Below are 13,208 nucleotides of genomic sequence, written 5' to 3' on the forward strand. Positions count from 1 at the left end.
TGTTTTCTGGAGAAAATCACTTGTGATGAATGGTTGGAGTGGGAAATTCACCCTTCTAGTTTTATGGGAACTAGTGACTGCAGCCTATCCACTTCTTGACATACTGTAACTATAGACAGTTTAAAAAACTTAAAAGAATTAGCACTGGAGAGAGAGCTATACATGTTAACACTGTTCAGAAACTAGAGCTTGGCCAATACCTAACTTTTCAGTTAACTGGCAGTTCCCATAAAGTTGGTATGATCCAAAAAATTCTTGAATTGTTTGACTTCAAATAAAAGTTGTCAGCTTTTCCAGTGTTTCATCTCCACGCATTAACCTTTTTTAATAAAAACGAAATGAAGGATTTGATGTACAAAAAGAGTTGGAAGTGCTACTGTTGTGCTCAGTTGTTGGGGCACTCTCCTGGAGCAGGGACTTGAAAAAGTTGCAAGTGCCCTAACCCCCAGGTTATTGGCTATTCTGGAGTGGGTCTCCACTATTGAAGCTGTCCCAGTGTGTGTGTATAAACATTCTCACAAAGACTGAGGGCCCTAAGCACTAGGTTGTAAATATTCTTTCTTGACCTGCGCCTATTTAAGTATTTGTATAAAATACTTCTCAGGTTCTGGGCAGAAGTCTTTTACTAATAGACTGACAAAAGTATCCAAAGATCAGGTTTTATGCAGCGACAACCATTTAACATAAGCGTCATCTCCTGTTAAGAGTGCATAGGTACCTGAAGTGAAAGTATTGTCATCCCTGAACTAGAGGGTAATCTTTCCTCCTCTTAACATTGAAACATTTGCATTTATAAAACACTATCACTACCACAGCTTCTGTATTCGCATAAACAAATATACAACACGAGCTATCCTCTTCATTGCCTTTAGTTACATTTTTGAGGTGAAAGAATAGTCTACCGCACCAGCCTGAAGTCCAAAACAAAACTTGCCACCTAAGTAGGTATCCTAAAGTAGCTAGTTGGTCCAATGGACAACAGTGTCTCAGTGATAGAATCTAAATCCCTGTATCACAAGAAAGCTGGCTAAAACTGATAACCAGATTGTAAATTAACATAAGGCTGAATTGTTTTAAGTCAAGGTGGTTTAAGTAATTGGTAATCTTTTTCCATTTTTATTTTTTCTTTTCTAAAGAGAGGGCATTTTCATTAGTCCATATACTAATTGATTTATAACTAAATAAGCCTTTATACTAGATTTGGTATATCTGGTGAGCTAAGAAGGTACACTAATTTTAAGCAATATTTTAAGCTTAATATTCTTTTTAATTTCATTTTAGTATTAGCAATAGCTGATTCACCATTTTCTTAGTTACTAGACAATTAACATTTTGCTCATGATTTCTGTCAACCTGCATTAGTATGGTAACTGGACTTTAAACTAGGGCTGTCAAATGATTTAAAACACGATTAATCACACTGTTAATAGAATACCATTTATTTAAATATTTTTGGATGTTTCCTATGTTTTCAAATCATTTCAATTACAACACAATACAAAGTGTACAGTGTTCACTTTATATTTTTGATTACAAATATTTGCACTGTAAACAAGAAATAGTATTTCAGTTCACCTACTGTAAATACCATTGTGCAATCTCCTTATCATGAAAAGAAAAGGAGTACTTGTGGCACCTTAGAGACTAACAAATTTAATACAGACTAACATGGCTGCTACTCTGAAACCTCTCTCTATCATGAAAATTCTACTTACAAATGTAGAATAGCGTACAAAACTTCATTTAAAAATAAAACAATGTAAAACAAGTCCACTTCAGCTGATCACTCAGACAAACAAGTTTGTTTACATTTAGGGGAGATGCTTCTAATCGCTGCTTATTTACAATGTCACCTGAAAGTGAGAACAGGCGTTTGCATGGCACTTTTGTATCCAGTTTGCAAGGTATTTACATGCCAGATGTTAAACATTCCTAGGTTTCAGAGTAGCAGCTGTTAGTCTGTATTTGCAAAAAGGAGTACTTGTGGCACCTTAGACTAACAGATTTATTTGAGCATAAGCTTTCGTGAGCTACAGCTCACTTCATCCGATGAAGTGAGCTGTAGCTCACGAAAGCTTATGCTCAAATAAATTTGTTAGTCTCTAAGGTGCCACAAGTACTCCTTTTTTTTTTTTTTAAACATTCCTATACCCTTTCATGCTTCGGCCACCATTCCAGAGGACGTTTCCATGCTGATACTTGTTTAAAAAAAAAGTTAATTAAATTTGTGACTGAACTCCTTGGGAGAGAATTGTATATCTCCTGTTCTGTTTTACCCACATTCTGCCATATATTTCATGTTTCAAGTAGAGCCTACAAGTCCACCTAGTTCTAAAGTTTTGCATTATTTTGTTTGAGTGCAGTTATGTAACAAACTATATTTATAAGTTACGCTTTCACAATAATTTGTATGAAGTGAATTGAAAAATCATTTTTACAGTGCAAATATTTGTAATAAATATAAAGTGAGCATGGTACACTTTGTATTCTGTGTACTAGAAATCAATATATTTGAAAATATAGAAAAACATCCAAAATGTTTAGATTTCAATTGACATTCTATTTAACAGTACGATTAATCACAATTTTTAATCAGTTAATTTTTTGTTAATCGTGTGAGTTAACTGCAATTAATCGACAGTTCTCTTTAAACATAACCGCATGTAACTTTTTTTATTAAACAAAACTTTAAATATTTTAGATTCACACTTTTCAAAATGTTTCCCATTTACAACTAAATGATTTATTAAAGGAACAGTAGGACTAACTGTAGTCAGTGAATGATGATTTTAGGTCAGCCTGCAGAAGTTTTCAAAAACATTAGAATTTTGTTCAATTATAGCTTTACTGCTATGTTTAAGTATTCGGCTGTATGGGCATTTCCTGATGTATCAATTGTTTCTATAAGACAGCCCCATCTTCTGTTGTCACACAAGCACATACTAGTGGATCATTGGCTCCACCTAGCAAGAGAGTAATGAATTTACTGTCAATGTTTTTTGCATGCTGTTTGATTTCCTTCTCATATACTGTCCAGCAACCTTCCTGCAATGTCTGCTCAGCCAGATGGAGCATGGTTCAATCCTTATGATGAAGCTATGTTATTGAAATGTTTGTTCTGAAGAAAATGAAAGGGAGAATTTGTTACACAAATGAACGGAGCAGTCTCTTCATCTGAGTCGTAGAATATCAGGGTTGGAAGGGACCTCAGGAGGTCATCTAGTCCAAGCCTCTGCTCAAAGCAGGACCAATCCCCAATTTTTGCCCGAGATCCCTAAATGGCCCCCTCAAGGATTGAACTCACAACCATGGGTTTAGCAGGCCAATGCTCAAACCACTGAGTTATCCCTCCCCTCAAGTAGTTATGGCCAAGTGGTTAAGGTGAAGGACTAGAAATCCATTGAGGTCTCCCTGCACGGTTTCGAATCTTGTCAACTACAGAGGAGTCTTGCTGGAATTTGTTGATCATGATTACGAACTCATCCATGGTTTTCCTGGATGAAGTCTTTTTTTGATACTGGTATTTTATTGTCTGATGTACACCTTGTTGGATCACTTTTGGTGGTAACCAGCAGATGATGCCGAAGTTGCAGGTGATAGACATTCATAACCCCTTGTGTCTAAGTTAGACCATGAAACAAAATGGTAAAAAAAATCACTTATTGTAAATGAAATTGTCAATGAAATTCTTCCTGCTGCAGCTGTTTGTACCACTGTCTAAATGGTGTAACTTATTCTAAACCTAGTTTTATAGGGAAGATGAAAAATCATAATGATTACCTAAATCTCTTTAAATACTTATCTCTAGCAACATACCTAGTAACTGGGGGAGAGGAGGAAATAAATGATAGAAGAGATAAATGCCCAATAAAACATTACTTTTAAACAGGAAATCTTCACCTAGGATGTATAATTGTATTGAGCACCAAATCTATCTGTTTTAGAAGTAATTGATAAATACTCCAAATATACCAATTATACTTTGAACACAGCTTGTTAATAAGTAACCCATCCCAACCACAAATTTTTGATAAACTAAGTTCTTCGAGTGCTTGTTCACGTTTATTCCAATCAGGTGTGCGTGCACACACACACACATGCACAATGGCAGGAAGACTTTTCCCTTACCAGCATCTGTCGGATCAGCCTGGCCACCCCCTGAAGTCACGCCTAATATATAGCCCTGCCACCCTTTCAGTTCCTTCTTACCACCAGTGATGGTGTCTGAACTTCCTTTGGCTCTCTCAGCAAGTTTTCTTAGTCATTCTGTGTATATAGTTAGTTGTTAGTAGTACCAGTTTAAAGTTTAGTACAGCATAGTCATTGGGGGTTCCCCCCCACACTCTGGCCCCGGCACCATGGCATGCCACGGTCCCCAGGATTTAAAAACTGCGTGGCTTGCACCAAGTGCATGCCTAACAGTGATCTGCACTCCATCGTGTTTTCAGTGCCTGGGGCAGACTCATCAGAACGATCATTGCAAGATCTGCCACGAGTTCTGCCCGAGAACAGCGGCTGAAGGTGATCCTCATGGAGGCAGCCTTGCGCCCCCCACTCCGACCCGGGCTCAAGAGATCCAACCCCAATGGTGTCATCCTCGACACGGAGCACCTCAACACCTAGGAAGGACTCCTCCAGGGACACTCGGCACCGCCATGGCTCCTCCTCATGGGGCCCTTCTGATAGTAAGCACTGCTCCCATTCGCCGGTGCCTCAAAAGAAGAAAAAGCCAGATGACCATTTTCCGGCTAAGCCTTGAAGTGCGAACCCAGGCGGGCCACTCCTCGGCTTCTCCTTCCGGGGCTGTGTCGACTCCTGTCCAGGTGAGGCAGTTGAGTGGGCTGCTGTCCATGCTGGAAGCATACCAGGCCGCCAGAGATCTCCTCCACCTGATGGTTCCTCCCTGGCAGATGAGAATGGTGCTATCAGCACCAACGGAGCCCCATCCTCTGGTGCTTTCTAAGGGAAAGCCAGCTATGAGGTCGAGGCACTCCCTTTCGCCTTGTCCATTGGCACCTACACGCTCTGACAGAGAGCCTTCCCACTGCCCGAGCTCTCGCCGTTCAAGGCACAAAGGATCAGCTCCTCTGTGGTCTTCAGTGTCCAAGATCTGAGGCAGAGCCCAACTCCTATCGCTCAAGTAGGAGCAGAGACCACAGAGCAACATCAGGCAGGGATAAAAGGGAGCATCAGGTGTGGCCTCTGCAATGGCAGAACCCGCCTCAGTGGCCCTTCTGGACTCTCTGGGCTTATCACCAGGGCCAGGGAGGAACCCAGAGCCTACGCTCAGCAACATCTTCAGTTGCCTCTGCCCCCAGCGCCTACAGTCCTGACACCCTTTCCTCCAGCACCGTGCTCGGCTCCGAGCTTCGGCACTGGCCTTCATGACGTCACACCCATCTCCCATGCCTGCACCATGGGGGGGAGGGATAGCTCAGTGGTTTGAGCATTGGCCTGCTAAACCCAAGGTTGTGAGTTCAATCCTTGAGGGGGCCATTTAGGGATCTGGGGCAAAAATTGGGGATTGGTCCTGCTTTGAGCAGGGGCTTGGACTAGATGACCTCCTGAGGTCCCTTCCAACCCTGATATTCTGTGATTGTCTACATTGACCTCGATGCAGGCACCTACAACCCAGGAGTCAATGTCGGCACCGGGCCACCCCGACCCCGGCGGCTCCTGTGAGCATGCCGATGCAGCTCCCTCCTGTGAGACCGATATAGATGCTGGCTACGACGCCTACGGCCCTGGCACCATCAGCAGTACCTCCTCCAATGCTACCCCAGGAGTCACGTGACCCATCCGGGGCAGACAGTAGGGAGCTTCTACCACCAGCGCATGCTTTCTCCTTCTTGTCACTGGACAAAGGATTGGCAGGGATGTCCATAGCCCCTGCACTAGAGGACAACAGAGTTTTTTACAGAAATTGTTCTGCAGGGCTGCCCTAGGCTTGGGCATAAAGGCCGATGTGGTGGTTGAGGACACAGATCCCATGGTGGACGTCCTAACACCCTCAGTGCCCTCACGGGTAGCATTACCCCTTATAAAGACAGTGGTGGAAACCACCAAAAGTCTATGGCAGATGCCAGCATCTTTGTCACTCTGCCAAATGTAATGAGCGCCAATATTTCGTCCCCGCCAGAGGCTTTGAGCATCTCTACGCCCATCCGCCCTCCCGACCTGGTCATTGATGTGGCTAATCAGTGGGAGAGACAATGTTTCCAAGGTCCTTCCCCAAAGAATAGGGATGCTAAATGACTGGACCTCGACCTATTCCACTAGCGGTCTGCAACTCCATATTGCTAACCAGCAGGCCATTGTGAGCAGGTACTTTTATAATATCTATGCTTCCATGGCTAAGTTCACAGAGCTCGTCCCTTCGGATTCTTGGTCAGAGTTCACTGCCTTGGTGGAAGAAGGGAAATTAGTCTCCATGTTCCACTGCAGGCAGTTTTCGATGCTGCCACAAGAATCATGGTAACGGATAGCTATGCGATGGGGGGCCTGGTTGCAAGTTTCAGGGTTGCCCTACGAAGTCCAACAAATGATTCAGGACCTCCTGTTTGAGAGTGAGACTGTTTTTTAGAGAAGATGGACAAATGGCTCCACAGCCTAAAAGATTCCCGAGCCACCCTCAGATCCTTGGGCTTGCATACCCCGGCCACACACTGCAGACGCTTCTGCCCGCAACCTCCTCAAAGGTTCCAACAGCAGAACTGCCAGGACAATTCTAGGAGGAGGAACTGGAGCGGTAGGAGAAGGCAACATCCCTCTGCTAATCAGGGCTAGCCCAACTGCGCTCTAGCCCTAAACTGGCATTTTGAAGGTGTGGTTGAGGACAGCACCCCAGACCAGAGACTGGATTAACCCCGCCTTACCTTTTCCTCCTAACTATCCCCTTTCTACTGTGCATGGCCTCATATAACTTCGGACCGCTGTGTGCTTCGTACGGTAGAGAGGGGATACTCCATCCAATTCTGTGCCCTCCCCACTTTCCCGTCCCTCTTCAGGGACCCTTCTCAGAAGCAACTTCTCCTTCAGGAGGTGCAATCACTCCTAGGGGCTGTGGAGGAGGTTCCACTGGAGCACAGGGACAAGGGTTTCTATTCCTGCTATTTCCTAATACCGAAGGACTAAGGCCTATCCTGGACCTGCGCGGCTTCAACAAGTTTGTGAGGAAACTCGGGTTCCACATGGTCTCCTTGACCTTCATTATCCCTTCATTGGAACCAGCAGACTGGTATGCGCCCCTCGACTTGAAGGACGCGTGCTTTCACATAGCTATAGCGCAAAACCACAGAAAGTACCTCAGGTTTGTGGTCAACGGTTCCCATTACCAATTTACAGTCCTCCCTTTCAGCCTGTCAGCAGCACCTCAAGTCTTCGACTCCCATGCACTTGGTGTTGCCGCCTTTCTGTGGAAACATCAAGTACAGGTGTTCCCATGCCTTGACGACTGGCTGATCAAAGGCTGATCCAGAGCTCTGGTGGCATTCATCAGAGCCACCTTCGAGAATCTGGACCTCCTACTGAATGAGGTGAAATCAACTCCGTCCCCAGTCCAGAGGATAGAGTTCAGAGGAGCGGTTCTGGACTCAACCTAAGCCAGAGCATTCCTCCCGCAGGCGAGATTCCAGGCCCTCGACACCATGATCCAGGGACTCAGGCAGTTCCTCCCCACAACCACTGTGAGAAATTGCCTCAAACTGCTCAGCCACATGGCAGCCTGTACGTACACGGTCCAACATGCCAGACTCAGGCTTCAACCACTTCAGTTGTGGCTTGCGTCAGTGTACAGACCTGCTAGGGACAGCTTGGACAGGATCGTGACCCTGCCTCCCCCCATCCTCGACTCGGATCTTTGGTGGATGGACGCTCAGCAGGTGTGATCAGGAGTCCCCTTTGCTGCCCCACAACCATGCCTGACACTAGTAATGGATGTGTCAGATTTGGGGTGGGGGGGCTCATCTGGGGGACCACAGGACTCAGGCCCTCTAGTCACAGACAGATCTCAGTCATATCAATGTCAGGGAGCTCAGGGCGGTACACCTAGTGTCAGTCATTCCACCCATATCTAGCGGGTCAATGTGTATTAGTCATGACGAACAATACGACCGTGATGTTCTATATCAACAAACGGTGGTGCACACTCCTCTCCCCTGTGCCAGGAAGCCCTCAGGTTATGGGACTTAGTATAGAGCACTCAGTCGATCTACAGGCGTCGTACTTTTCCGGGGTCCAAAACAAGCTGCCGGACAGCTTCAGCGAGTCTTTTCACAGACACGAGTGGTCCCTTTGCCCGGAGGTTGCATCTTCGTTTTTCTAGAGGTGGGGCTCTCCCCTGGTCGACCTCTTTGCCACGAGATGCAACAAGAAATGTCAGCAGTTCTGCACCTTCCAGAATCACAGTCCGGGCTCCACAGCGGATGCATTCCTCCTCCATTGGGCGGGACCGTTTCTGTACGCCTTCCCACCCATACCCCTCATCCACAAGGTCCTGCTTAAAATCCGCAGAGACTGGGCTTGGCTCAGCTCATTCTCATAGCACCCCACCAGAATTGGTACATGTCTCTCCTAGACATGTCAGTGGGAACCCTGATTACTCTGCTTTTCCAGGACCACCTCACGCAGGATCATGGGCGGCTCCAGCACCCAAACCTGCAGTCGCTCCATCTCACAGCCTGGAGGCTCCATGGCTGAACCCAATCAAGGTCTCCTGTTCAGAAGAGGTCGGACAGGTTCTTCTGGGCAGTAGAAAATCCTCCACTAGGGCCACGTACCTGGCCAAGTGGAAAAGATTTTCAATCTGGTCAGCTCAGTGTGACTTTCCCCCGGCACTAGCCTCAGTGCCCCAGATTTTGGATTCTTTTCCACCTAAAGCAGGAAGATCTCTCCTTGTCTTCTATAGGAGTATACCTGGCTGCTATCTCAGCTTTCCACCTGGGGGAACAGGACCGCTTGGTAATCACTAACCCCCTGGTCAATTGCTTCCTGAAGGGCCTCGACAGGTTGTACCCGCACGTCCGCCAACCAGTTCCTGCTTGGGATCTTAACCTGGTCCTCTCTAGGCTCATGGGGCACCACTTTGAGTCTTTAGCAACATGATCCCTGCTCTACCTCTCCTACAAGGTTGCATTCTTAGTGGCGATAACTTCAGCCCGGAGGGTGTCTGGGCTTAGGGCTCTAACGTCAGAGCCGCCCTACATCATGTTTTTTAAGGACAAGGTTCAGCTCAGACCCCATCCGGCCTTCCTCCTGAAGGTGGTATCGCAGTTCCAAATCAACCAGGACGTTTTCCTCCCGGTGTTCTACCCCAAGCCTCATGCAAGTAGCAGGGAGCAGAGACTCCACACTCTTGACATCCGCAGAGTGCTGGCCTTTTACATAGAAAGGACAAAACCATTCAGGAACTCAGTACAGCTTTTTGTTGCAGCAGCGGACAGAATGAAGGGCCAGCCTGTTTCGACACAGCCCATTTCATCATGGATTGTGGCCTGCATTACCGAGTGCTACAATCTAGCAGGGATCCCAGTGCCCCCCGTAACGGCGCACGCTACAGGAGCACAAGCTTCATCAACAGCCTTCCTGGCCCAAGTCCCCACCCAGGAAATCTGCAGAGCAGCGATGTGGTCATCGATGCACACTTTTGCGCACACTATGCAATTACTAGACAGGCCAGAGATGTTGCGGCCTTTGGTAGAGCAGTACTCCAGTCAGTGGACAGCTCCGACCCCCACCTCCTAATTTTGCTTGGGAGTCACCTGATTGGAATCTACATGAACAAGCACTCGAAGAAAAAACGCTCACCTACTCGCAACTGTTCTTCAAGATGTGGTGTTCATGTTCATTCCACTACCCACCCTCCTACCCCTCTGTCGGAGGAGCCGGCTAGAAGGAACTGAAAGGGTGGCGGGTCAGCAGGGCTATATATTAGGTGCCATAAGGTTGCGACTCCAGGGGGCGCCCACGCCAACCCGACGGATGCTGCTAAGGGAAAAATCTTCTGGCCATCATGCACGTGCGCGCGCACACACACACCTGATTGGAATGGACATGAACAACACACCTCTAAGAACAGTTATGAGAAGGTGAGTAACCAGTTTTTTATTTACTGGCACATAAGACATGATGGAAGTCCAAGGGAATGGTGCAAAACTAGGTTTATTACCAGTTGATCCAGATTGTTGTCATGTCCATATCATCTTTAAACTCATTGCCTTCTGAGGAGCACTGTTAATACTGTTTCATTTTGACAACCAGGCCTTGCATTGCTTTGTTATAATGTTTACATTTGGCACGTGTTTCTTTTTTAACTACTGGTACAGGAATTTCTTGAAAAAATTCTTAGTGTCTTTTTTACGACCTGCACCCATGGCAGTTTTTTCTGGCAGTTCCCCATGCTAGAGGCTGCCCTCTGAAGAATATTGTCTCCCCTTTGCACAGTGTTCTGCTTTTACACCAGTGTTGTGCCTTCCTTGTTGCATAACTCCCCCGCCTCTAGAAAAAACACAAGAACCAACCACACTGAAAACTTCACCTATGTAACTCATATGCCTTTTACATGGCAGTTCTTTGCTGAAAGACCTGAGACAACTGCTACAAACAGAATTCCATTAATTTATCTTTGTCTGTACACATACAAGGGGAGAGAGAGAGCAAGATCATCTACTTGAAGTGCCCAGAACCATCCAGAAGCAAGGGCTGGTAATTACTGGGCTGATCATTATTTTTCCATAAGCTGGAGAGTAAATTTCCATGGTCGGTGAGTCATAAATATTCTTAAATCAAGAACTGAGCCAGAGTTCAGGTAGGGAGAAGCTATAAAATAGGACCATGAGACCACCTGGGGTTGGGGGTTAGTGGATGATCTTGATGAGATGCATGATGGTATCCCCTGGAGTCATAGGCTGGGTCCCAACACCTCTGATGACTTTGCCAGTCTCTTCCAGCCAGAAGCACAGCCCCTGGCTCCCCCATAGGATCAAGCCCTTAATACAGTATCATGTTAATAAAAATTGACCTCAAGAGTTAGCTGGTTTTCCCCTGACACTTTGTTTATATAGAAATGCAGCCTTTAAATGTCAAGTTTTTGGCTCAGTGCTCATGGATTCAGCATATTTATTTATTTAAATTTTTAAAAGACAAGTTTAGACCTTTATATTAAATTCAAACAGGTTTATTTAAAAAAAATTAAATTAAAATAGATTTTGAATTCATCCTAATTAGCATGGATATAATTGCATTGATAAAAGGGGGTGAGGTAGTATATTTTATCGGGCCAGCTTCTGTTGGTGAGAGAGACAAGCTTTTGAGCTTACACAGCTGTTAGGCTAAAATATGCAGCCATGTTTTGAAAAATTTGTCTTTCTACAAAAACAGATTTTAAAATAGGTAAGCAAGACTTACACTGCACCTGTACTGAATTGACTAAGCAATTTATTTGACCTCATGATAACGTAGAGATTATAATTGCTGGAATAGGGCTTAATGCCTAATTAAGAATTGGATTTCAGCTGATCTTGTATTGTAACAGACTGAAAGTTTAGTTGCCAGCATGTTAAAGAAGTATGGGCTGGATGAATGGACTATAAGGTGGATAGAAACCTGGCTAGATTGTCAGGCTCAATGGGTAGTGATGAATGGCTCTATGTCTAGTTGGCAGTCAGTATCAAGTGGAGTGCCCCAAGGGTCGGTCCTCGGGTCGGTTTTGTTCAATATCTTCATTAATGATCTGGAGGATGGTGTGGATTGCACCCTCAGCAAGTTTGCAGATGACACTAAACTGGGAGGAGAGGTAGATACGCTGGAGGGTAGGGATAGAATACAGACGGACCTAGACAAATTAGAGGATTGGGCCAAAAGAAATCTGATGAGGTTCAACAAGGACAAGTGCAGAGTCCTGCACTTAGGACGGAAGAATCCTATGCACCACTACAGACTAGGAACCGAATGGCTAGGCAGCAGTTCTGCAGAAAAGGACCTAGGGGTTACAGTGGACGAGAAGCTGGATATGAGTCAACAGTGTGCCGTTGTTGCCAAGAAGGCCAATGGCATTTTGGGATGTATAAGTAGGGGCATTGCCAGCAGATCGAGGGGCGTGATCGTTCTTCTCTGTTCAATATTGGTGAGGCCTCATCTGGAATACTGTGTCCAGTTTTGGACCCCATACTACAAGAAGGATGTGGAAAAATTGGAAAAGGTCCAGTGGAGGGCAACAAACATGATTAGGGGAATGGAACACATGACTTATGAGGAGAGGCTGAGGGAACTGGGATTGTTTGGTTTGCAGAAGAATGAGGGGGGATTTGATAGCTGCTTTCAACTACCTGAAAGTGGGTTCCAAAGAGGATGGATCTAGACTGTTCTCAGTGGTAGCAGATGACAGAATGAGGAGTAATGGTCTCAAGTTGCAGTGGGGGAGGTTTAGGTTGGATTTTAGGAAACACTATTTCACTAGGAGGGTGGTGAAACACTGGAATGCATTACCTAGGGAGGTGGTGGAATCTCCTTCCTTAGACGTTTTTAATGTCAGGCTTGACAAAGCCCTGGCTGGGATGATTTAGTTGGGGATTGGTCCTGTTTTGAGCAGGAGGTTGGACTAGATGACCTCCTGAGGTCCCTTCCAACCCTGATATTCTATGAATGCCATAATTCACTGTAATTCTGTGGCTGCATTCCCCTAGGAGCTGCCTACATAGCATAGCAGTGACAGTGGAAAATATATTACTCACTGTAGTATGCTACAATTTAAGTAAAGAACATGTAGCCATCATGTTGAGCGTGAGCTGTAATTAGAAAGCAGAACAAAAACCACTTGAGTGTGTTTTGCCTACACGTATAGAGCAATAAAAAGACCTTCCTTTGTAAGCCACACATTGCAGAAATCCCCAAGCCTTTCTTGCCCTGCCCTGACTTCCTCTTTCACAGCACAAAACCAGCACACTTTCTGTGTTAACACAGTATTCAACTGAAACTAGCTGGATGTGTATGGCAAATCCTTTGGTTAAAAAGAGTATTTTTTTATATCTTGCTGTAAGGGATAAGATTGTTTTAGGAAATTATGCCATATTGTGAAATAAAGCCTCTTCAGACTTAATTTACAGTCTCCAGTGTTTCTGGGTAACATATTGCCAGAAAGGTGCCTAAGCCCTAAATAGAAGCTGACTGCTGAAGCGAGAAGGGAGGAGATTAGAAGTATATTTAAAATTAGC

General features: G+C 45.3%; 1 long non-coding RNA gene across 2 annotated transcripts in view; it reads right to left on the minus strand.

Moving 5' to 3' along the window:
* Nucleotides 1-2,720: 2,720 nt before the first annotated feature.
* Nucleotides 2,721-13,208, minus strand: part of LOC122458768 — a 48,165-nt gene continuing 37,677 nt past the window's right edge. For both annotated transcript variants that reach the window (XR_006279005.1, XR_006279006.1), the window contains one exon: nucleotides 2,721-3,620. This is a non-coding gene — a long non-coding RNA (uncharacterized LOC122458768). The remainder of the gene's footprint in view (nucleotides 3,621-13,208) is intronic.

Source organism: Dermochelys coriacea, chromosome 2 (genome assembly GCF_009764565.3).
Source record: "Dermochelys coriacea isolate rDerCor1 chromosome 2, rDerCor1.pri.v4, whole genome shotgun sequence".
NCBI classification, from domain to species: Eukaryota; Metazoa; Chordata; order Testudines; family Dermochelyidae; genus Dermochelys; species Dermochelys coriacea.